We start from the raw sequence: 22,632 nt of genomic DNA, 5'->3' as shown, positions 1-22,632 counted from the left end.
ACCATATTTAATACAGTACTCTGTGTCTGGGGATAAAGCAGGATGGAGCCAACCATCAATCACTCGGCTTCTCTTCCCTTGTAGGATTACACAGGCCAATCCTACAGCTAGGAAGTATTTATAAAGTATTTTTTTTTAGTTCTAGATACTACAGTCTTTTTACAGTTACTACATTCCTTTACTTTCTGAGTACTGTATTTCCATGTATATGGATCCTCACCTCAAACCCACTCATTAAAACTCTTGAAAAATAGGCCTCAGATTACCCACAACTCACCCCCTCTCCTTCCTAACAGTTATGAATCCAACCAGTTACCCCAGCAAAGGTGCCCCGCAACCAGGGAGAAGAAAACTGGAGTGAGTACGAGAGAGGACCAGGCGGGGATGGGCAGCCTTGGAGAAAACCTCCCCTTTTTACTACACCCCCTGCACTGCACTTGAATCATTTCCTCCTTTCTCCCCAGGCAACCCGTGGATTAGATGCATGAAAGTACAGCAATTACCCTCTTCAATTACCCTAAAGACTCAGCAAGAATAAATTGTTTGCAATGGAGAACCCTCTTGCCTTCTCCCCATGCAAATCCAAACTCTTCCTCCATCACCTACAGCCAACCTACAAAATCTGTATGCCCTGCAGATCGAGACCAGCACTAGGCAGTCAGCTTTAAGTTCCTCGGAGTCCTCCAAACACAACATCATGGCTCAGATGCAGTTATCCACCACTGCCTTTGGAGGCTTCATTTCTCCTCTCCCCCTCCCCAGCTCACAGCCCCCATACAGCAAAACACAAGCAGGAAGAGAAGTGAGCAGGGAAACTCCTCTGCAAAACTCTCTCTTCATTTCAGGCTCTTGGATGTCGTGGGGCACCAGCCTGGAAGAAATTCTTGCTCCCCACAGCCCATCAAGCCTCCCAGGGCTGTTTGGAGAAACAACACCAGACATCAGCTGACACTAGCAATTACATCCAAATAGCAGATACAAGGTCTGTTATCGATCTGTTCCTAGAGGGAAGGCCAAGCTATCCAGTAAAAAGGGGTGTCACGTTATTAAATTCTGAAAGGATAATAACCCAACACAGAGGGCACAGCTGTTACTGGTACACTTCAGGCTTCGTTTCTGAGCCTGACAGGGAGCAAAGATCATCAGAGCACTTCAGTGTTTAGAGACAGGCCTAGAAATTACAGGAATAAATTAACATATCCATATCCAAAATATTGGGCTAAGAGGGCTGCAGTTCTGCTGGCAGGAACTGGCCTCCTGACGCTGCCAGTTAATGCCAGCAGCTGCTTTAATCTCTTGTTAGCTGGTGCCACAGAGCTCAAACACTTTGACCTCTCGAAGCTCTGCAGCTTTGTCCCGGAGCACGAGTTTTAACAGCCCAAAGACATGTAACAGCCCATGGAAAAGACACAAGAGAGGTTGTCTCCTACAGTAACCCGAGCCCAGTGTCCTGGTGAAGAACAACGACAGAGAGCTCTGTGCAAAAGCCCAGATCAATTCCGCTGCAAAAAGAAAACATGGCTCAGGTAAGCAAACAAGCCACGGCCTTTCAACATCAGCAGCTTAAAAGAATGGGAGAGTTTAACCAAGCTGCTGCTGAAAAAAAAAATCCACGAAGAGTTATCGATTTTTATGAGCATAGAGTCAAGTGAGCCATAAATTATTCACAAGGCAACAGAGATGGCAGATTTCTTGGACATTTCAGCACCGCACCACACAGAATTATGAGCTCAGATCATCTGGCCAGACTGTCCCACAGTCAAGCCTTTATAAACAGCAACAGTGATCTCCAAAATGGGCATCTGAATGTGTGACAGACAGGCCACTGTCAGGGGCTTCAGGCAGAGCTGGACAGACAGAACCACAACAGACAAGCAGTTTCAGAGCATACCTTGGGGATTTTCTACCCCACAGCAGATAGCAGGTCTCCCTGTCTGATTAACAAAATTACAAGCATAGCACCACAAATTAGAAATGAAATGCACCCACATCCCTGACCAAACAGACCTCGCCAAGGAATCAAAAGTCCCTTCAATGACCCAAAAAGGCATTTGGAATTCTAGGTGAGAAGAGCCCTAGAAACACCAGTATTTATCTCAGACATAAGTCTGGAAAGAAAACCCAAGCTGCTCAAGAACTCTGTGAGATATTCCCAGCTTCATCACAAGCCTCAGGTGCAGCCTCTGGCAACTCATCTCTCCAGGCCCCTTTGTTCAGTGGAAGGCAACAGTTTTCCTCCTGTTGCAAATGAAATGCACTGATGGCCCCAGATGCAACAGCAGCCAAGCCCAGGCAGCACCTCAGGTCCCGAGCTCATCTGCAGTTCCTTGTCACCACAATCAATGGCCAACTCCAAGAGTGGCCCTGTAGATTTGCAGCACTCAAAGCACCAGGGACACTTCGATTATCCCTTCATACAGCCAGAAAAGTACAGTCCAAAGAGCAGCACCCAAGTCACTGCCTTCCACTTGCTCCAGGAACACCAGCACCTGGTCCTGGCCAAACAACTGGGGAGTCTCTGGTTTGACCTGAGTCAGGTGTGACAAGCATGTAGGAGACTTCAGCACTGGAAAGACTCTTGTTTGAAAAAAACAGTGGATTGGAAACTTCATACCAAGATAAGTTTTTATGAAATCTAGTGAAGGAAGATCAGTATTTTCTTTGCTTAAGTAAATATGGCCACTGAAAACACTACAGCAGCAGATCAGAAGACAGACTTTCTGTTTATCCACATCACCAGAAGCAGAAGTGAGAACAAAGGCAGCTGCCCTTAACCATCACCCCAACATAAACCTCAGCCAGGATCCTAAGCCTTTAACTCACAGAAAAGGAAGCATAAATCTTGCTGTGCCTGTGCAGAAAGAGCTGAAGGTTTTAAAAAGTGGTAGAAGGGAAGCGAGCCAAGTGTCTTTACCCTTTCCAAATCCAGGGACTGGTATGGCTGGCCAGTCACCCACAACAGCACCCTAAGCCCAAGGCAATGGTACAGCTCTAGACACCCAAAACCCTAAGTGTGCCAAGTGTGGGTTTTCCACACAAACCCCACATATTCTGTGGCAAACTCAGCAATTTCTTGCAGGCACACTGATGGGAAGGATGGGAAGGCTTTCATGCTGAGCTGTCTCACACTAATGACCCCCACAGCAGGATCTGGCAGGCAAAGGCAGCCCCCAGATTTAGCCAGCGCTGTTTGAGTTTCAGATGGAACAGAATAGCACACATTGATCCATTTATCGTCTGTAGGTTGCCATGGAGACCACAAGTCATTCCCCACCATCGCCACCCCCCTGCAGGCCCCCCCAGTGCTTTTCAATTGATAGCTGGGCACTGGGGAAGCATTTGCAGCACCATGGAAATTAAATCCACACTAGAGGAGCAAGGGGATTCAGAGCCAACACAGCCAAGGGACCTCAGCTTGAGGTAGTCTGTCCTGCTCTTCCCCACTGAGCAAGTCCAAGCAACCAGTCACTGCAAGCTTCTGATGGAGCAAGTATTACGAAAAATTAAAGCATAATAAAGTGAGATTTTAATGCCACTCCATGGGTTCCCCTCTGACAGTTCTCACAAGGTAGCACGGAGGAAAGACTTACACCTCTGCAAGCACATGTGCCAGTACAGGGTTTAGAGCATCCCAGAGGACAACCCCATCAAGGCCAACTACCAGCAAGTTCCCAACATCCCCAAGCAGGGCAACATCCAGGAGCACAGAAGTTTCTGCTCTTCATACAGCAGATTCACTGGTGAAGGATCACAGCTGATCCTTCACTGAAGGGAGTAGAACACTCCTGCGCAGTACAAGCAGCAAGATGAGAGTGGGTGGATCAAACAGCCAAACAGACTCAGGCAACTGAACCCGAGCTCAACCTGCAGCCAGCTGCTGCTGGAAACAACTCACTCCTTGGTCTGTAGAACACACATGGGACACCAACTCTGGGAGCAGCACAGCGAGGCCAGGATTAAGCACATCCCATAATCCCATCCCTCAGATATTCCATAACCTTTCACCCAGGAAACAGAGAAAATCCTTGACCTGCCTTCAGGGCAAATGTCCCAGTGGGGTGCACAGCACTGCCTTCCCACACCTACCCAGTCCAGGCTCTGGCACCACAAAGTACCCAAGTGCTGTTCAGCACTGTCATTTACTAGAACCAGATAATATCACATTTCCTTCCTCCCACCCCCATGTAGAAGGAAAACACCATCAAGACAACCTGAGGAAAACTTCAAACCTTAGTGCTTAGGTTTTGGCTTTTAACTCCATACACAGCCACTCCAGCAAGTCACCTGCTTAATCAAAACAGTTGATCTGATATAATTCCCTTGCATTTCAACAAGGAGCTGCTGTGCAGGTGCTGCACTTCTTAACGGCTCATTCCCTGCACACACAAGTGTTAAAACTTGGTGCTGGCTTTATCCAAGGCTGCAAAGCCACATTACCACGAACACCTTTTAGAAGGCCAAAGGACATGACCTTTGTGCCACGCAGAGAAGTGTCGGTGCCAACAGCCCCTCCCGGCACGGTTGTTGCTGCCAGAGGAGCCCAGCAGCCAGAACCCACTCCAGGCACTGGAGCATGAGGACATGGGGCAGGTGGCAGAGCACAGAAAGGCAGCTGCAGGCTGAGAGCCTTCAGGGAAACTCAAGAAGCGTGGTGTAAATACTGTATGCGCCTGGAGCCAGGGAGCTCAGCGAGGGCTGTGTGTGGCATTTCCTGAAGGTTACCTCTAATAAGTGCTGTCAGCCTGCCAGCCTTCAACTGTCTGCTCAGTCCTTCTGAGGGAAGCATAGCGAGGCCTGGACCTCTGTGGCATTGTCACAATCTGTGACAGCAAGAGCTCAAAAAATAAAATTCCCCCCACGCAGCACAGACAAGGCATGTGTGGGACACCAGGGCAAATAAACCCACTTGTAATCTGGCAGGATGGAAGGGCTCCTGGCCACAGAGCTGCTTGCTGAGCACCATGTATCTCCCTCTCTGAACCAGAAGCTGACAATGAGAGCCAGACATCATGTACTATGACAAGGTGAGCAGGTAGCCATGGCCCATCCTGCTCCACAGCCCTGCTGTGCACATACAGCTGCTCAGCCCACAGCCACACAGGCATATCTGGCACAGGATCAGCAGCAGATGAGAGCACAGCCCTGTGCCATGATGCTCAGGCTGCTTTCCTCCGCCAGCAGCAGTCAGGGTGCCACAGCACCTCCCTCACCTGGGCAGAGGCACAGACACTGTGTCAGAGGAATCCAACAACAGAGTACAGCAGCAGAGATTTATCAGCATTTATTTTCTAGCTGACATCAAAGAGATTATCTTGGCCCTCCCCACTCATTTGCTTTTTCCAATGGGAACAGACAGGGTATCTTAATCCAGTCCCAGGCCTTTTCTGGTTCTCAGGGTCCAGTTTACTCAACTTTTAGCAACTTACCAGGCCCTTGCTCACAGCCCATTGGTGAAGTGCATCTGCTCTATGCTGCTCTTTAAATGACACGCCAAGCTCAGTATAATGCAGAAGCTTGCACCCAAGCCATGAGCAGCACCAGTCTCTCCAGCCTGGACACAAAGCTTTCCAGCAGAAGCAGCAAATGCCCACAATTCCTCTTCCCAAGCCTCTGCTGCTCTGCCCCTCCATCCCTTTCCCTTTATTTTTTCCAGAGAACTGTTTCAAACACAGCACAGGACATAAATGCCACTGGTAACCAGACAGTACACACCAGGTAATAGAAACACTGCAGTTGTGAGCAGGGAAGAACTTGGGAGATCTGTCATTCCAGCTTCCAGCAGGGGGGAAAAAAAAAAAGCACTGTTCAAGGCTTCTTTGGTTACGTAAACTTCATTTCCATGTCTTTTATCCCTGATAAGATAAGCCATTGCTCAAGTTCAAGTTCTGTATCAAGTAAACCATGATAATCCTCTTAGGAATTCCCCATGCCCCAGCTTGAACAGACCTGCAGAAAAGAGCTTAAGGGGTTGCCTTCAGCTTAAAAAAAGAAACACACAAGCACACAGCCACAGACTTATTTATAACTAGGCAAATTTGGGGCCTAGTATAGAGCACTGGAGGCTTATACAGCTCTGCCTGAATAAGGGATCTACTTCTGGCCTAGTTCATAAACGCTACAAGCTACTACTTGGTCATGCATCACTCAGCTGAGCACCAGCCCGGAGACGACTGCCCTTCCGAGGAGGATTTCTTGCAAAATAATGATCTGGAGGATCAGACTCCCAAAAGCAATTAAACTGATTTGTGACCAGTCCCACACACTTTGTCCTGGATTACAGGAACAAGAATTTTCTAGGCAGCTGTACATTTTTTTTCTTTTCAGCACAAGATAATTTTATATCCTTTAATTCTGGTAGCAGAATTACCGTAATTTCAAGCAATTGTTGCCCTGCTTTGGGTATAAGGTTTTAAACTCACTAAGACCACCTCATCCTGTACTGTCAGGACATCCAAATGTGAACCCTCACTGTCTGTATTTGTTAAGAGGGTGATGTGATCCAATGTAGCAACTGGATATATTTACTAACCACTTAATTATGCACTTGCACACCCTGCCCTGTAACACAACAGGGCATTTCATAAGTTTCTGATTGCAAGATGAATGACAGCAATAAGCAGACACACAAACTCTCGGCCTCCTCTCTGCTGCTTGTCATCAGGACACAAATTACCTGGGCCAACAATTTTATCACAGCACCTTCCAGGGAACTGACTTAGCCTGAAGGCAATGAAGGCCAACGTTTGAAGCTTAATACTTGACTTCACAGGGCTGCATCTGGCCACCCCCAGTGCAGTTCTGCAACGTACAACCACAGGCTGGAAGGACACAGCCTCAAGCCCTTCTAAGCCACAGCTGCCAGAAGATCAAGGCACAAGGCAGTGGGTATCATCTGAAACTGGTGCTTAAAATGCAATTTTTCTTCAGGTCTATCTGCTTCCTCAGCCAGCCCAACGGGCTCCAGCACCCACACCTGTTTCTTACTCATTTCCAGCTACCAAGACTTTAATCCCTCTGACAGCCTCTCTCCATTAGGGTCTTTGTCACATGCCTCTGAGTGTTGTATCACACTCAAACTAAAAGATGCAGCATATCAAACAAAACACATCTCTCTCTCCTCTCCATCAGTAACTCCAAGATCCTTGACAACCCACAATATTGTGGGAAAGGCTGTTTTCAGATCAGCTGTTGGAAAAGTTCTTCCAAGGTAGCAGCTGAATTCAAATCACACACCAATTAGCTCAGGGGGATTTGTGTGTTTTTCTTTCAGGAAACCTATCTGAAAACAAAACAAACAGAAAAAAAATTGTTTAAGTCTCATTAAAATATCTCAAACTGTGCCACAAGCATGCCACATTTTCTACTGAGGCAAACAGGAGCAGCTCTAACTAGTTTCACCCCATCAGAAGGAGTTTTGTCCTTTAAACCCTCTTACTGTGTCCCACCACTTCCAACAAGATAATGTAGAGGTCCAGAGCAGCTACAGACCTGTTCAGCATCATGCAGCAAGCAAACCACTGTGCCAAACTGCCTGGGTCTGCCCTGTATCTTCGCCACAAGATGAGGTTTTCCACACTGCTCTCCTCAGGTTTTCGCCTCTCGCCTCAAGGCCACATGCAGATGACCGTGCTTTTTCTGAAGCCAGTGCCAATGAGGCCACTGCATTCGTTATCCAGCAGGATAATGACACAGTGCAATTCAGTCAACAGCAAATCCTCCCCAGGGAGATGGCCTCTGACCTTCCCTGAGCTGGGAGATGAACGCAGACAGCCAGATCTCAGACAGGCGGCAGAGCTGAGTGAATAATTCCTAATGAATCCTTTCATCTCTTCTTTTGTTTTGGGAAAGGGGGGAGTGGGTGGAGGGAAATAGTTTGGTACTATCCACCAGCAGAAAATTATTTTCTAGAGCTACCCCAAATCACTGTCATCCGAACCACATTTTTCATGGCTTCTGCTCAGTACGGAGCACAGGCTGCAGTTCTCTGCAGAAAAGCCCCTCTGCAGACGGCCAGTCTGGTAGGGGAGAGCGACAGCCAAAGCCACAGCAAGAGCAGGGATGCTCCTCAAAGCCTCGCTTAAAATCACCCTTAGGCAGCCAACTGAGAGCCAATCTAAGATTTCCACTCAAACCACATTCTTGAACAAAATTCAGTTCCACTGACACATCAGCGAACACTTGAAGGACAAGAAAGTTCATGAAATAAAGGCCCCCAGAAAGTCAGGACCTTACTTCTCTCCACATTGTCAGTCAGCCCTCACTATCAATTTTCTTTCATTTTCCAAGCCATAAGCTGGAAGGATAACAAGAATGTGATAAAAGCAGATTTATTTTTTCCCCAACAAAAAGAAGTAATTGCCATTTCTCCAATGTGAATTCAGCTGTAGAATTCAGTTTAGCAGCATGTCCTGAACACTCTGTGTCACCCAGAGGTATTACAGTAAATAAGGTTGGAAAAACAACTCACAACTCTTAAGATCTTGGATCTGCTTCACAAACTTTCAGTCACGCATGCAGCACCCAGGCCCATGGGCCCTCATCTCTGTCAATGTGACAGTACTAGTTTTAGTCATGCAGTTTTTAGCCCCATTTCTCAGTTGGTTCTGAAATCAGTCACATCTGAAGCAGTTGCTTCCAGCTGCACCAGAATTTACAGGGATTTACCCTCAGCAAACCCCATCTAATCAGATTCTGTTTTATATTGGGAATAGAAATTACACAAAAGAACCATCATGGTCATGGGATGCTCCCTGCCCTATTCCCAGGCAAATGAACTGACATGAACCTACACAACAGAGCTTGGCTTGTGTATTTATATAGATGCCAAATCCTAGGGATATCAATGACAATCTCTTCCCCAGTAAAACCTGATTACACTGCTGGACACTCTAAAGCCCCCCTGCCACCTCCCAATCACCCAGGACATCACTGGGAGCAGCCAGCAAACCCCTCCAAGTGCCCAGCACAGCAGGGGTTGCAATGCCAATGATTAAGCAGATCTTCAAAGGAAGAAAAACAAGAGTCCTGGTCAATGACTGATCAGTGTAATGGCTCAGGCACCTCTCATGTGCTCCTCTCACAGCACATTTGTTTGCTGGGCTGCCCAAAGGTCAAACACGAGGTCATCAGCTTTGCTGAAAAATATAAAAAGCTGGAACTGCAAATAAGGAAGGTCCCAGTACTTACAATTAAAGCTAAAAAGACATGAAAATGCAAATTCTTTCAGTTCAAACATATCACAGGCAGCATCAAAAAGGGAAAAAACCCCAACAAAATAGGATCTTATGGTTTTTGAACATCAGACCTTTGCAATATTTAGTAATCCATGTAAAATTCTGACCAGCCTCAAGGACCAAGAGCGACTGTGGAAAGCAAAACCTTGCTTTCAGGCTATTTTGAGAAGCACTCACAAGGTTTATCCCAGAAACTGCTTTCTGCCTACTCAGATTTCTCAACTGAGCCAATCACATGGTGTTTCGATGGACTGCTGGAGACACTTGAGAACAGCAGCACTGCCGGCCGCTATCTGCCTGGCACAGGGTGGTTTTTAATTGAGCCTGAACTCTTAGGTCCCTGCTGCAGTCTGCAGCTCCAATCACTGAAACAATAATTAAACCCAGGAGAAACAGTGCAAAGCAGCAATGCCTTTAACTAGTACATTAAGATGAGGAAACCTGAAGACGTGCACAGACATCTCCAGGATGTGCTGTTTTATTTCAAGCCTGAAGATTTCATAGATTTTAAACAGGAAAAGCCAGGGTGGCAGAGATCCTGCAGTACAGAAACGGGAGAGATACAGGAAATTATTCACTTTCACCTTCCTCAGTCCAAGAAGGAAAACAGAGCAAGTTTTTCCCATCTGAGTTTCGGACCTTGCTCCCAAGGGAATGTGAGGGATTTCAAAGAGAGAGGAATGCAGAGCAAGAGACGCACCCAAAACATCATTCAGTTTCAGCCATCCTCCCCAACTCAAACTGACCTGAGAAAGAAACCTGCAAGAGAAACCATCCTGAGAAAGTCTGCCCTAGTTGTGGAGGTTGCTGGTGAATCAGACAACACAAGTTCTGCTCTGAAATCCGAGGGGAGATACTCAGCCTGAAAACGACTCTCCATTAGGTTAATTAGTCAAGTTTGATGTATCCAAGTCGGTTACCATGGCCACAGGAACTGAAGAGTAATGCTTTACACAGATTTTCCTGTGTGGGACTGGTGAGCTCGTCCAGTCCCACCAGGCCCCCCAGCCACACAGGGAGGAACCTGCCACCCGGGGACATCCTGGGCCCTCTGCCTATATCCTCATCCCAGCCTGGGCTGCTCACAAACCTTTACTGGCAGAGCTCGTTGTCCATAGACCCATTAAGGCTGCTAAAAATAGCACCAGAGATAAACCAGGTTAATGACACATCAAGAAGATGCATTTGCACATGGAAATAAGCAGAACAAACGCATGCGAGATCTGTCCTCCACCTGGCTTTTGGTTGGCTGGTTTTGAATGGGGGGAGAAACAAAAAGATGCTCTGTTTCCTCTTAAAAATTCAAAGCCCATCTGTCACAAGAAGTGGTAGAAAGCTGTCCTTCTCTCCAAACACCACGGCAAATACAACTGAAACTTGTCTATCAATTTCACTGCCTGAGAAGAGACCACCGCGTGTTACAAACAAGTAAATATTTTAAGTGTCATTAGCTACGTTATGATCAGCATCATGTCAGTTGCTCACAACTGCACGCTGCAACGCACACTCCTGCATGCACCAGCACACAGGAGTAAAATCTACTGCCACTTCAGGAACAGCAGCAGATTTAGAAAAGAGTGGGAGAGAAAAAGCAATTTGCGATTCAGCAAAGCTCCTGTGGCAGAGTGGTTTTAAACTCCCTTGGGAAATGGACCCTCCCCGCGCTCTCACTCTGTTCATCAGGTGCCTCACTGAGCCAGGACTGATGCCTGCAGAAGCTGCCACAGAGCACAGAGGATGGCATCTGCCCAACTTTCCTCTTCATCAGCTCTCCCGTGGATATGCAGGGCCAGGGCACAAAGGCACAGACTACTTGAGTCTCCCAGGGAGCACAAGCAAGATTATTCAAGCAACAAAGGTGCTGCAGCCGGCACTAGCACAAAGCAGCAACAACATGAAAAGCCCAAACCCTGCCACGGAGAAACATTCCCAGCCACCATTCTGAACCAGGCACTCTATTTCCAGCTTATGGAACAGGACCAAATGCCACAGACCTTCCCAGCTGCCCACACCATGGCAGAAATGACTGAACTTTTACCAACACTGCCTGACCACATTTCCAAGCTGAAATCACTGCTGCTGCTGCGGGAACATCAACAGAACCCTACGTGAGGGTTCATACTGCTGATGCAAAATTGGTTGGTTTGTTCCCTGAAAGAGGGAGACATATGACATGCCTACAAAGAGGTCTGCACAGAAGCTTAGGGGGGAAATCTCTCCCTTAGAAGGGAATTTTAGGACTGTGAAAACCACACCTGCAAAAAGAGGCTTGAAACACAACCAGGTTGTGTAAATTACAGCCATTCTTCCCTGACTTCAGACTGCGTCCCCTGGGTTCCCATGCCTTCTTGCAGCACCCATTCTACCAACAAAGTGGTGCCAACTTAAACAAAACTATGACCATTTGGTGAAGATATTCATTCAGCTACTCATGTCAAAAATAGCAGGAGAGAGAAGTACTGTGCTAGGAACAGGCTCAGAGGCAGTGAGGTGGCAAACTTCTTCAACCAGCACTACAACTAAAGTCCCCAGATCTCAGAAACAGAGCTTAAAAGAAGTCAGCTGTGAAAAAGGCAGTAGAAATCACCCTTGTTTAACAGCCCCAAACGTATTAAGAGCTACAACTCAGCTCCACCTTTCTTAGCAGGTTAATGTTGCGCTGTTACCTTTTTCTTCCCCCGTTCTGCACAACCTTTAATTAGTTACTTAATACAGATTTCACTCTTACACTTATCACAACACTGGAGGCTGTCCTTGTGATGGGAGGGCAGAACACAGAGAAGACCCATTTGTTTCTGTAACTAATTACTCTGCCTCCTCAACACACACACCAGGTAAGGCTGCAAGGTGAAGCTGCTGTATTTATTTAGACATTTCTTCTGCTGGTTAAGAAGCTCCATAAAGCAGATTGCAAGTGGCCAAGACAGCACAGGCACCTTTATCGAGTTTTGCATGAACTGGAATGAGTGAAGAAAGGCTTGGGATGGCAGCATTCCTGGCCTAGCCTTTACAATAGGTATTTTAGCCTCGGTTACCTAAGAATTAATTGGCAAAATATTCAAGAAGTTTATAGAGGCAAGTGTGAACACTCACTTATTTCTGGCTACAGCCTTCCTACCCTAGAGATCAGCCTCTGTAAAACAAAAATAAGTACGTGTAGCCTGCCTGATCAGAAGGCAGGGGAGTGCCTGCATTAGCCAAACACATTAAGTGCCTCGAGCAGCAACCGGGTAACTCAAGGCTGAGGAGTCGTGCAGAGGCATGTTCTTCCTGGAACACCCCATGCCTGCAGCCACGGGTCTGACTCTGCACCCATCTTCCAACTCAGCCAAAGGTTCAAGGTGTTTCCGCATAAAACAAGGAACTAGAGCAAGCAAACAATAATACATTGTGTGGGGAGTAAAACCTCCTGCTGAGAAGAAATCCACAGACATTTAAAAAGCACAACCGAACAAAACGAAGGAAAAAAAAAAGACACAGATGGAGCTTAACGCTCTTGTCTCATTGCAACAGACCAAAACTCACACCGCCTTTGGCAGGGGAAGCAGGAGCCACCAGGGTGCCTGTGTCTGCCTCTGCAGCACAACTCCTCCACCTCTGGGCAAAGTAAATTCCCCATTTCTGAGCTTTCTCTGCTGTTGGCAGAGTTTAGGGACATTCACAGAAGCATTTCACGAGCACCAATCTCAATGGAGAAGGCGCAAACCTTAGCTCTTCACAGTGAGAGTTAGAACGAAAACACAACCCTTAAGGTACATGCTGACTTCTCTCTTTATTTCTGTTTCATAATGCTGGAGAAAACCCAAAACCCTGCAGTGTTTCTCACTCCGACACCACACAGCCCTCAGGAACGCTGCTGGTAGCTGGCTGGGTTCTGGACCAAAACCACAGCAGCTCTTTACGTGCACCTCTAATCATGGCAACTCAAGACACGTAGACATCAAAAAATAAAAAAAAAAAGCCAACAACTTTTTAGCAGCAAACCTGTCAAGATATCAAAGTAAAGCCAAGACTAAAACCTACAAATGAAGGAAAAAAGAGACAAAGAAAAAAGAGCTGGCTGACACCTCCCATACATGCTTGTCAGCAGGATCATTTGCTCCAAGAATTAGGATGCCCAACACATCCCAACTGATGACAAGACAACTGCTTCACAGTCCCAACATCAGGGTTGCATAAAAACCTCTGAACACTCATTGCCTTGCAGCTCAGTAAGAAAAAAGCACTTGTACTCCCTCAGAGCAAGCAACAGACACCATGTGCTGCTCCCCAGAAAGTTACAGCTCTTCACATCCACTCAAGCATCCACTTGGGCTGCAGAGAAGCCTTTCACCCCTCCACCCTTTGCCAGTCATGCTCAGCAGCTCCAGCCACAAGCCTGCAGCAGAGCTGGCTGCCCAGGTGCCTGTGCCACATCTTGCAAAAATATATCCACTGTAGCTCAGGATCCCAAATAACTCCACAGAGCAAGTGCAGGAACAGAGCTCTACTGATTCCAGGTTCTCCCCAGCCAGCAGCAACCAACCTCCTGCAGAGCCTGGATATGCTCAGGCTGCCTCACCAGCACCTCCCAAGTTAAGTGACATTTAAGACGAGAAAGCCTTAAATAATACCAAAAGCTTTTTTCCACTGCCAGTTCAGAGAGTTTTCCCAAAACACTGAACACACAGATTCCTATAATGCAGACTTCGCTGCATTTTATTTCTTTGACAGTTTTTAATCACCTCTGGTCTAGCATTTGGAAATTATTATTCACACACACAACAGGAACAAGGCTGCAGGGAAACATGAATTTCACTGGCCTGCCTGGTTTTGTCTGTGGACACCACCTCACATATTACCAAATCAAAACAAGCCGGCCAACTTGAGCGTGAGGGGGAAATGAAAGGGCAGCCCGGTGACCTAGAAATGAAGCTGACACTCTGGCATGAGCTTGAAACTCTGCAGCAAAAGAAAAAAAAAGCTGTAACTGCTTTCAAGATGGAGCTTGAAAAGTTTAACGGAATTATATGACGTAGTAACCACAGAAAAACAAGGACCTGATCAAGGAATTCTTTCCAACAGGAAAAAGTCATCTCCTTTGCCAAGAAGAAGAAACTCTTGAGCAAGACAAGAGGGGACACAGTTATTTAAGGTCCAGATGCAGGAAAAATACCCCCAGCAAACAACTGGAGAAATTCCCAAATAAACAGCTCTGATACCAAACACCACTAGCTCTGCTACACACCCAAGATTTACATATCACATATCGCATGATGGTAACGGCATGGGCTTAAGGATCGGTACACAAAGCTTTAGGGCTTCAAGCAGTGGATCAGGAATGCTGCAGTCACAAGTCTCAGCACTGATCCAATGCAAACTCACCCTGCCAGGTGTAATTGGTTCAAGGAGGGTGTTAACAAGTTACCTTTGTTCCAGCAAGTTTCAGGCTTGATGGGGTAATGTCCACATCACCAGCATAAAACTAATACAGGATCCACATCGCCCTCGGGCAAGGCTGACAGGAGAGGCGTCCCAAGCCAACATCCAGCCTGGACTGTGCATGCACCATCAGGTAATACACTGTAAATCACTGGGGACTCACAGTCTTCCAAAACCACGTCCTTGCAACATCAGACCAGACAGATCACAAGGCCTCGGCAGTAAACACTTAATGCAGAGCACTTGTGCTACAAGAGCCAGGTGGTGCCACCGATAAACCACGTGCTCACCGGCGTTTCTGCAGCACTGCAGGAACATGTCTGAGAAGTTTGTAGAGGCCAAAGACTAAGCTATTTATGAAGTGATCAAGCACCATGAAGCTGAGATCTGGTCCTATAAAAATTTAGCTGCTGGAGTAATTTTATAAGGTTTTAAACTATTTTCAGAAGAAAGCCAACTTTCCATTGTTTGCCATGGCTTGTTAGAAGTCCACACATCCCGCAGTGCAGAGGAAAGACACCCTCCGCCCTCTCCAGCCAGCACTGCACGACTGGAAGCACAGCCAGATTTTCAGAAAGCTTGACTTTGCCTGCCCTCCTACTCACCAATTCAACTCTCCCACCGCATTCCACTGACACTCAGGCGCAGGGTTCAATCCTTCACTGTACTTTGTTGCACTAATCAGGGCCCAGCTTTTAACACAACCACTTAAGCTTCCAAACCTTGCAATTAAACGCTCCCCAAGGAGGACGAAACCTGCCCACCTGGGAGACAGCAAGTCCTCAGGGACTGATCACAGACGATGGGATGATCCACAACAGGAACCTTCCCAAATCCCGTCATCCTCCACCCACGGGCTGACACATTTCTTTCCTTCTGCCTTCTTCAACACAGAGACAAGGAAGAGTGCATTACAAACTACACCCCTGCCCCAACATGCACAGGACAAACCCAAACAGTTCTGCTTAGGAAGCTGGTGAGCAGCATTCAGGTAGCAGCAGAGAGCACCAGCCCAGAGCCTGCAGAAAACAGGGTTTAGAAGACTTGGAAGTCCCAAAAAACTGTATGACGGATGGCTGTATTACTGGAGTATTTCTTCGGTTTACAGCCAGTTCCCTGTGCAGGCAGGGAAAGCACACCCAGCCAGGAAGGGTTAACTTCCAACACATTTGGGTCAAAACTGCATTTCTGGGCACCGCCATTCCGTCCAGTGTTACAACAGGGACACAATGCTAAATAAAGACTACACTGAGTGGTATTATGTAAATAATTCTCGTCCACAATGAAAGGATAAACCTAGACTGCTTGGTTAGTTATTAACCCGCAGAGAGGAAATCCTGCCGGTGCTGCCTCCCTCCCTTGACACACGCACCACCCACCCGGAGAGCCACAGCCAGGGCTGCAACCACCAGAGACAATACCCACACCGTCCCCGGCCTCCCCACGTGCTGGCACTCTCCCTCGGACCACTTCCCACAGAAGGAAACCATTTGGGCCCCACCACATTGTCTCCTCCCAAGGCAGCCCCGCTCTGGGTTTCACCGCTGCTGCCAAGGCTGGACTTGGCCTCCTTCCTCCTTCTCATCCTCCTCCCACCACCGGTCCAGGACATGAAGGGCTCCCTGGCCCTTTGATGGGAACATGCTCCTCAACACATTCCTCCTCTTGAAGCCCTTCCCTCCCCTGGTAGGCTGAATCCACTGGAGTCTGCCTTTGCCTGCACATTTCCTTCTGCCCAGAATAACTTACTCAACCTTTCTGCCTCCATCTCTCCCTGCAACCTTCCTCCCACCTTGGCCTCATGTCTGAATGCTTTATGTTTGTTGTATGATTTTAAATCTGTCAGCAATTCATCCATCTGCTGCCTCCTGGGTTTTTAATGCCACAAACCGTTCTGGGATACAGCCTTGTCTAAACCTCTTGGTGGAAAATTAAGCTATACCTCATTCAGAAACCAAACCAGCTTTGAGATCATTTCTTTCCAAGATGCTGGGCTGTTTCAAAGACAGGCTTCTCCCCTACAGCTAGCAGAAAAGCCATGATGCTATCCGGTCTAAAATAAACATTATGGGCGCAGCGATAAGGGGAAATATTTCAGCTGACTAAGAGCAATGTGGGTTCAAATCCAAGCGTAAGCTGATATTGCTTGTAATTTGTTCACGAGCCAAAAACACAGACTAGGAGTGAAAAAATGGAAGGCATTAAACAACAAGCAGCATACTTAGCGACTCTGGAAAACTTCGGCATTTCCATTTATGTTATTATTTTTTTAAATAACCTTCAGTTTCACGGATCATAAAGTTAATTTGGAGTTAACTTCCCTTCTCTCTAACTAGACAGAGCTGCTATCCTTTACATTCGTTAATGTTTGCTCAGTGCTCCACAGCTATAAAGAGAGCACTAACCATTATCAGCATCCTCTGTGAACCCAGCAGGCACATAATCGCACCAATTGCTTTGCTCTCCCTGTCCACCCCCCACCAACCCTCCCCTGCCCGTGCCCCAGATCTCCTCCAGCCCTGGCACTGTGGTAGCAATCACAGCCATGGCCATCTCGCTCCATCTTTACTGCTTTTTCTCCGGTGCCAGCACTGGTCACCTCTCCCATGCAGGCAGTGCTCCTCTCTCGACCTCTCCAAGTGGATCAGCAGCTGAGCACGCACTGTTGGCAGCGCTGTCTGCAGCAATCAGTGCCTTTTCTCGCCTGCCCAACCTCAGCCACAACACATCTTTTGGCTTCCCACCATGAAGATGGCAGAGGTGCTGCTACTGTGTGAGCACTGCCTGCTCACCAGAAATAACCCCTTCTGAAGCACCCTCTCTCCTCATCTTCAATAAGGAACAGTCCACAAACCCAGAAACTCCAGCTGCCAGAGGCAGGTTGGCAGGAACGGGGAACTGGAGGCCTCAAGAAGGGAAGTGACAAGTAGGGTGGGCAGCAGGACTGGGGGTGCAACCCAGATTTCTCAATTCCCAGTATAGTCCCACTGCTGCCTCGTGCTCAGGTCAGGGTTCACTTCCCAAAACTGACAAATCACTCATTTCCTTCTGCTCTTCTGTCCTCCTTCCCTTCCGACCAGATCCCTCCCTCACTCTGACCAAGCTTTTACAGGCATTTTCATGCCCTCTGTTCTGGAGCTCTAGCTCCCCACTTCAGGTCTTTTTTTGGAAGCATCTCTGCTCTAGCCATGCTCATTAAATGATACACATTTCCATTTTCTACTGCAATGCAAAGATCTATCCTTGACATTACAGCATTACAGGGCAAATTGGAGACCCCAACACCTGTGTGCCAGCACAAGCCCAGCCATAAATAGCAATTTTTCGATACACAGCAAGGGCCCTTCAAAGCTGTGCAGGAGCCTCTGCCACAGCAGCCTAGATGAAAATCCATGACCTCATGATGCCCAAATCCTTAAGCAGCTGCAAAAGCCTCAGTCACTAATCAGAGAGGCGACCGGGTGCTGCTATACCTCATTTCCAGCTCCATTAGAGCTGACCCTGCTCTCTGTTAAAATCTCTCACTGAAGACTAAAGCGAGCCACTGTTCACACACATGCAGCTGCACAAAGATAACAGTCCTCTTAAGAACGCATTGCCCTGGATTTCCATCCTCATTTATCTCTGTATCTAAGCCTGTGGTCTGCATTTGGGGGATCACTGGTCACAAGCACAAAACCCAGGGGGCAACCAACGATCTGCCACTGGGAGTAACACACTGAACAGGCAAAGCACTCATGGGCAAAGAGACTCCACTTCACCAGCTCTCCAGCAGACTTGGTCTGACATATTGAACTTCATGTAACCTCCCTGGTCTCAGCTTTCTGAGTTGTCAAGTGATCTGAATCAGAATGAGACATTAGGTTAGGGATGGGTAGCACTGCACCCCAAATACAGGCCCTCTCAAACCCGTGCTCCTTCACAACTGCTCAAATCAGCCACCCAAACCCACCTGTGGAAATTCACCAATTTAATCCTCCTTTGTGCCTACTCATCTAGAAACTGACAAGATCATAACTTGCCTCCCCACCACATGGCCATGAAGATGATGGTATCTCAGACACATGAATTATGGTTGGCTTCAAGCAGGTTCCTCCAAGGACAACCTGACTGCAAACAGGACGGTATTTCAGCAGAGACCACTAAAAACCTGAGCCAGTTGTGGGAGGAACACCAGGAGCTATCAAGGGGACAAATAATTCACAGCCATGTCACGAAGACATCTCCTATGACCCAATTCCAGCTAGTGCGATCCAGAGCTGTGGCGGAGATGAGAGGGGTAGCTCTCCTCACGTGCAGCTATCAGCACAGCTGCATGCACGCTGCCACTGCCAATCATAACAAAACTGCCTTTACCAGACTGGATCTCCTAATTACAAGACATGAACACAGCCTGAACCAAACCCTCTTTGGATTTAGCACAGGATGGCTCCAGGGACTGGTACAACCTCCACTGGAGGCAGCTTGGTTCAAATCCAACCACAGCCATTAGCAAGTGAAAGGTATTGCCAAGCAGCAGCTGTTTGGTGGCTTGCCTGAAATGAGTTTACGGTTTCAGTGCAGATCCTGTCGCAAAAAAATGCCAGTCACCTCCCTGGAGCTCAAAGGTGTGAAGGCAGTAGCATCCACCCACCTCTCCAGCGATAGAGATGCTGGCGTGGGAGGCGTTCCCATACGGGCCCAGTACCAGCTCTGCAGAGCCAGCCCTGACCTCCGCAGGGGTTTCAGAACCAGGTAGGTTTTGCAACTTGGCAGGAACAACAGCTAAATAACAGAAACCACCACCCACATGAAGCCAGAAGAACAACGTACTAGTGTTTTCCTGCCCCAGACGTGTGCGTGCCCCATCTCCTCTCACGCACCAAAAATAGCTTCTTTTTCCCTTTTGGCAACAACAAACCGAGGTTTGGGTGCATTTGCTTTCAATAAACTAAACACGTTTTGCAAGAGTCTCTCTCATTCTGAAGCTTACTCAACTGAAGTTATAAAATATTTGTCACATGCAAAACTTCCCTCCCATAGCATCTTGGGACTCAGTCTCAACACACTCTGCGAGCCTTGCTGTGTTTCCAGCCCAAGGCATGGGTCCTGTGCAGAGCTGGCCAGCTGAGGCACACGGGAGGCTTGAGCTAAATCCCAAAGTCACCCATTGAGTCGGCAGTGAAATTCACAGAATTAAGTACAGTTTCATTAAAGCCATCCAGGAATGCATAGCTTCACTAAAGCCCTCCAGGAGTTTTGTCACCACTTCCAGAGGAGATGGAAATCCTCACTCAGTTGTCCCAACTCACATTCCTTCCCTTTATGAATTAGTAGTAGCACCAAACCTTTATCTATAAAGCACATGGCAAACTTAACCTTAACCTTGCTGATAAAAACCCTGTGCGAAATGGTAAATAGAAATGGAAAAACTCTCACCCCATTCGGCCAAGGAATAGCAGCGAAACAACGTCACATTCACCAAAGCCAGATTAAAAATCCCAGATTCAGCAAAACCCTGACATTTCAGGCACCCAGAGCACCAATCTTTGCGAATACTGAGAGTTCACCGAAAGAGTTCAAACCATAAATGCCTGTGAACCCAACGGGTTAGGAAACACCCACTGCACAGTTCACCTCCAGCACCACTGTCCTCTCCAGCACATTCCTGAGCTAACCCAAAACACAAAGTTCAGGGAGCAGACGCAGCCTCCAGCGCAGGCAGCAGTGCCTGCAGGCATGCCGGGCTTCCACAGGGTTCAAAGCGCTGGAAGGAGGGATGGGTTTGCTGGGTCAACACGGCCCCACGCCCCAGGCAGCCCCAGCCCGAGTCCTGCAGGTTTTGCTGCTTCAGTGGCGCTGGCAGCAGCCCACATGGCAGACAGCTGCCTGCACCCACTGCAGCCTGCTCTTTGTGCATTGTCAGGGCAAGGGAGCGGGAGGAAAGGCCGAGGGAGAAAAGGGAACAGGAAATTTTAAGAACAGTCAGGAAAAAAAAGCAATCACTCCAGAGACTGTAGCTGGGGTTCAGAGAAATGTGCACTTGTTGCCTGCAGACACCGGCCCTGTTACCCCCCGTAAAGGTTCACACAGTGAACGCCACACTGCAGCAGGAGCGAGTCAGGGGGCTCTGATCGTGCCCAGCACCCGGCCATGCCCCCCAGCACCCACTGACACGGCCCCGGGGTGCAAGGCTGGTCTCCCACCCGCGCCCGGGGACCCCTCGGATGCTCATTCATTGCTCCGGGCTGTCGTCTAGCGGAACCCACCGGGTCTGAGTGAACGGGGGACAACAGCCGGAAAAAACAGAACTGAAAAAAGTGCAGGGAAAAAAAGAGGGAGGGGGTTAAAAGAGGCCCGTGGGTGCCCCCACCCCGCAGACCGGTGTCCCTGCCGGTCTGCCAAGCGCGGGGCTCCCCCCGCGCTCCCAAACCCCGCCGCTCCCGGGCGGCGCGCTCTCTCGAGGGCAAAAATCAGCAAACAAACAATCAAAACAAAAAGGAAAAAAAAAAAGGAAAAAAAGAGAAAAAAAAGAAAGTTTCTCCCCAGCGAGCAGCTCCCGCGGCACATTTTCATTTTTACGTAACGCGGCCGCCTTTCCCCGACCTGCGGGGAGCGGCGCGGGGCGGCCCCGGCGCGGCCCCCACCGCACCCCGGCACCGACCGGGGGATCCCCCGGGGGTGCCCCCTCCCACCTTACCTAATCCCGCCGGCAGCTGCCGCCCCCCATCGCCGCCGCCGCTCCCGCTTCAGCGGCCGGCGGGGCAGCGCTGGGCGCGGGGACGCAGCCCCGCCATCTGCGCCGTGTTTATAAATCCAGAGCCATGGGGTTGCGAGCTGCGCCGTCCGTCCCTCCGTCCGTCCGTCGGTCGGTGGGGCCGGGCCGTCCCCCGCCGCAGCGCCGGCCCCTCTGTGCCCTGCCCTGCCCAGCCCAGCCGCGCCCTGCCCTACCCTACCCTACCCTACCCAGCCCAGCCCAGCCCAGCCCTGCCCTGCCCTGCCCTGCCCGGCGCGGCGCGGCCCTGCCCGCTCCGACGCGGCGGGAGGCGGCGGTCGGTCGGTCGGCCGGTCTCTCAGGCCGCCCCACTGCCGCCCCGGCGGCCGGGCGGGGCGGGGCGGGGCGGGGCCGCGCCGCCCGCGCGCATTAAAGGGGCAGCGCGCGCCCGCAGCGGGTGTCGGGACCGCCGGCTGTACCCCTGTGACCGGCTGCATCCCCTGCATCACTTTCACCGACTGTACCCCTGTCATCGGGTGCATCCCTGCTGCCGGCTGTACTCCTGTCACGGGCTGCATCCCCTGCAGCCATTTCACCGGCTTGTAGCCCCGTCACCGGCTGCATCCCCTGCATCCCTGCTGCCGGCTGTACCCTTGTCACCGCCTGCACCTCCTGCACCCCTGTCACCGACTGCATCCCTGTTGCCGGCTGCATCCCCTGCATCCTTGTCATCAGCTGTACGCCCATCACTGCCTTAATCCCCTGCACCCCTGCCATCAGGTGTACCACTGTCACTGGCTGTAACCCTGTCACTGCCTGCACCCGTGCCACTGGTTTATCAGTGCCACTGGCTAAACGGGTGCCACCAGTTATCTTGGTGCCACTGGCTGCACCAGTGCCACCTGCCATGTTGGCATTCCTAGCTTTACTGGTGCCAACAGCTGTGTCAGTGCCCTTGGGTGTCATTAGTAACGTTTCTGGTGAAAATTAGAGATTCTCATCTGTGATGTGAACTGGCTCAGCAATCCTCTCATCCTGGTGCTATCTCAAACACAAGCACTTCATTGGAAGGTACTGCAGCTGGTCAGGTGCCACTTGGTGCCAGAAGTTGGTGTCTGGAGCATCCCTCAGAGCCATAGCAAGGAAACCTCAGTTTTCTCACAAAGTGAAGTTGGGGGTATCCAGGAGAAGACTCCATAGTGCACGTCCCCAGTCCTGAATTAAAGTCTGTGCTGTGATCCTGGCCACAACAAAAACTTTACCAGGGTGGGATCTTTGCAGGGA

The 22,632-nt window shown here is 49.2% G+C and overlaps 1 protein-coding gene across 10 annotated transcripts in view; it reads right to left on the bottom strand.

The window, feature by feature from the left end:
• Positions 1 to 21,569, bottom strand: part of NCOR2 (nuclear receptor corepressor 2) — a 232,456-nt gene extending 210,887 nt beyond the window's left edge. For all 10 annotated transcript variants that reach the window (XM_071571895.1, XM_071571904.1, XM_071571906.1 and 7 more), the window contains exon 1: positions 21,334 to 21,569. The gene's annotated coding sequence lies outside the window, so the exon portion shown is untranslated. The remainder of the gene's footprint in view (positions 1 to 21,333) is intronic.
• Positions 21,570 to 22,632: the final 1,063 nt, after the last annotated feature.

Source organism: Pithys albifrons, chromosome 17 (assembly GCF_047495875.1).
Source record: "Pithys albifrons albifrons isolate INPA30051 chromosome 17, PitAlb_v1, whole genome shotgun sequence".
Classification (NCBI taxonomy): Eukaryota; Metazoa; Chordata; class Aves; order Passeriformes; family Thamnophilidae; genus Pithys; species Pithys albifrons.
Note: the sequence above shows the minus strand (reverse complement) of the source record. Positions and strands in the feature narration are given on the sequence as shown.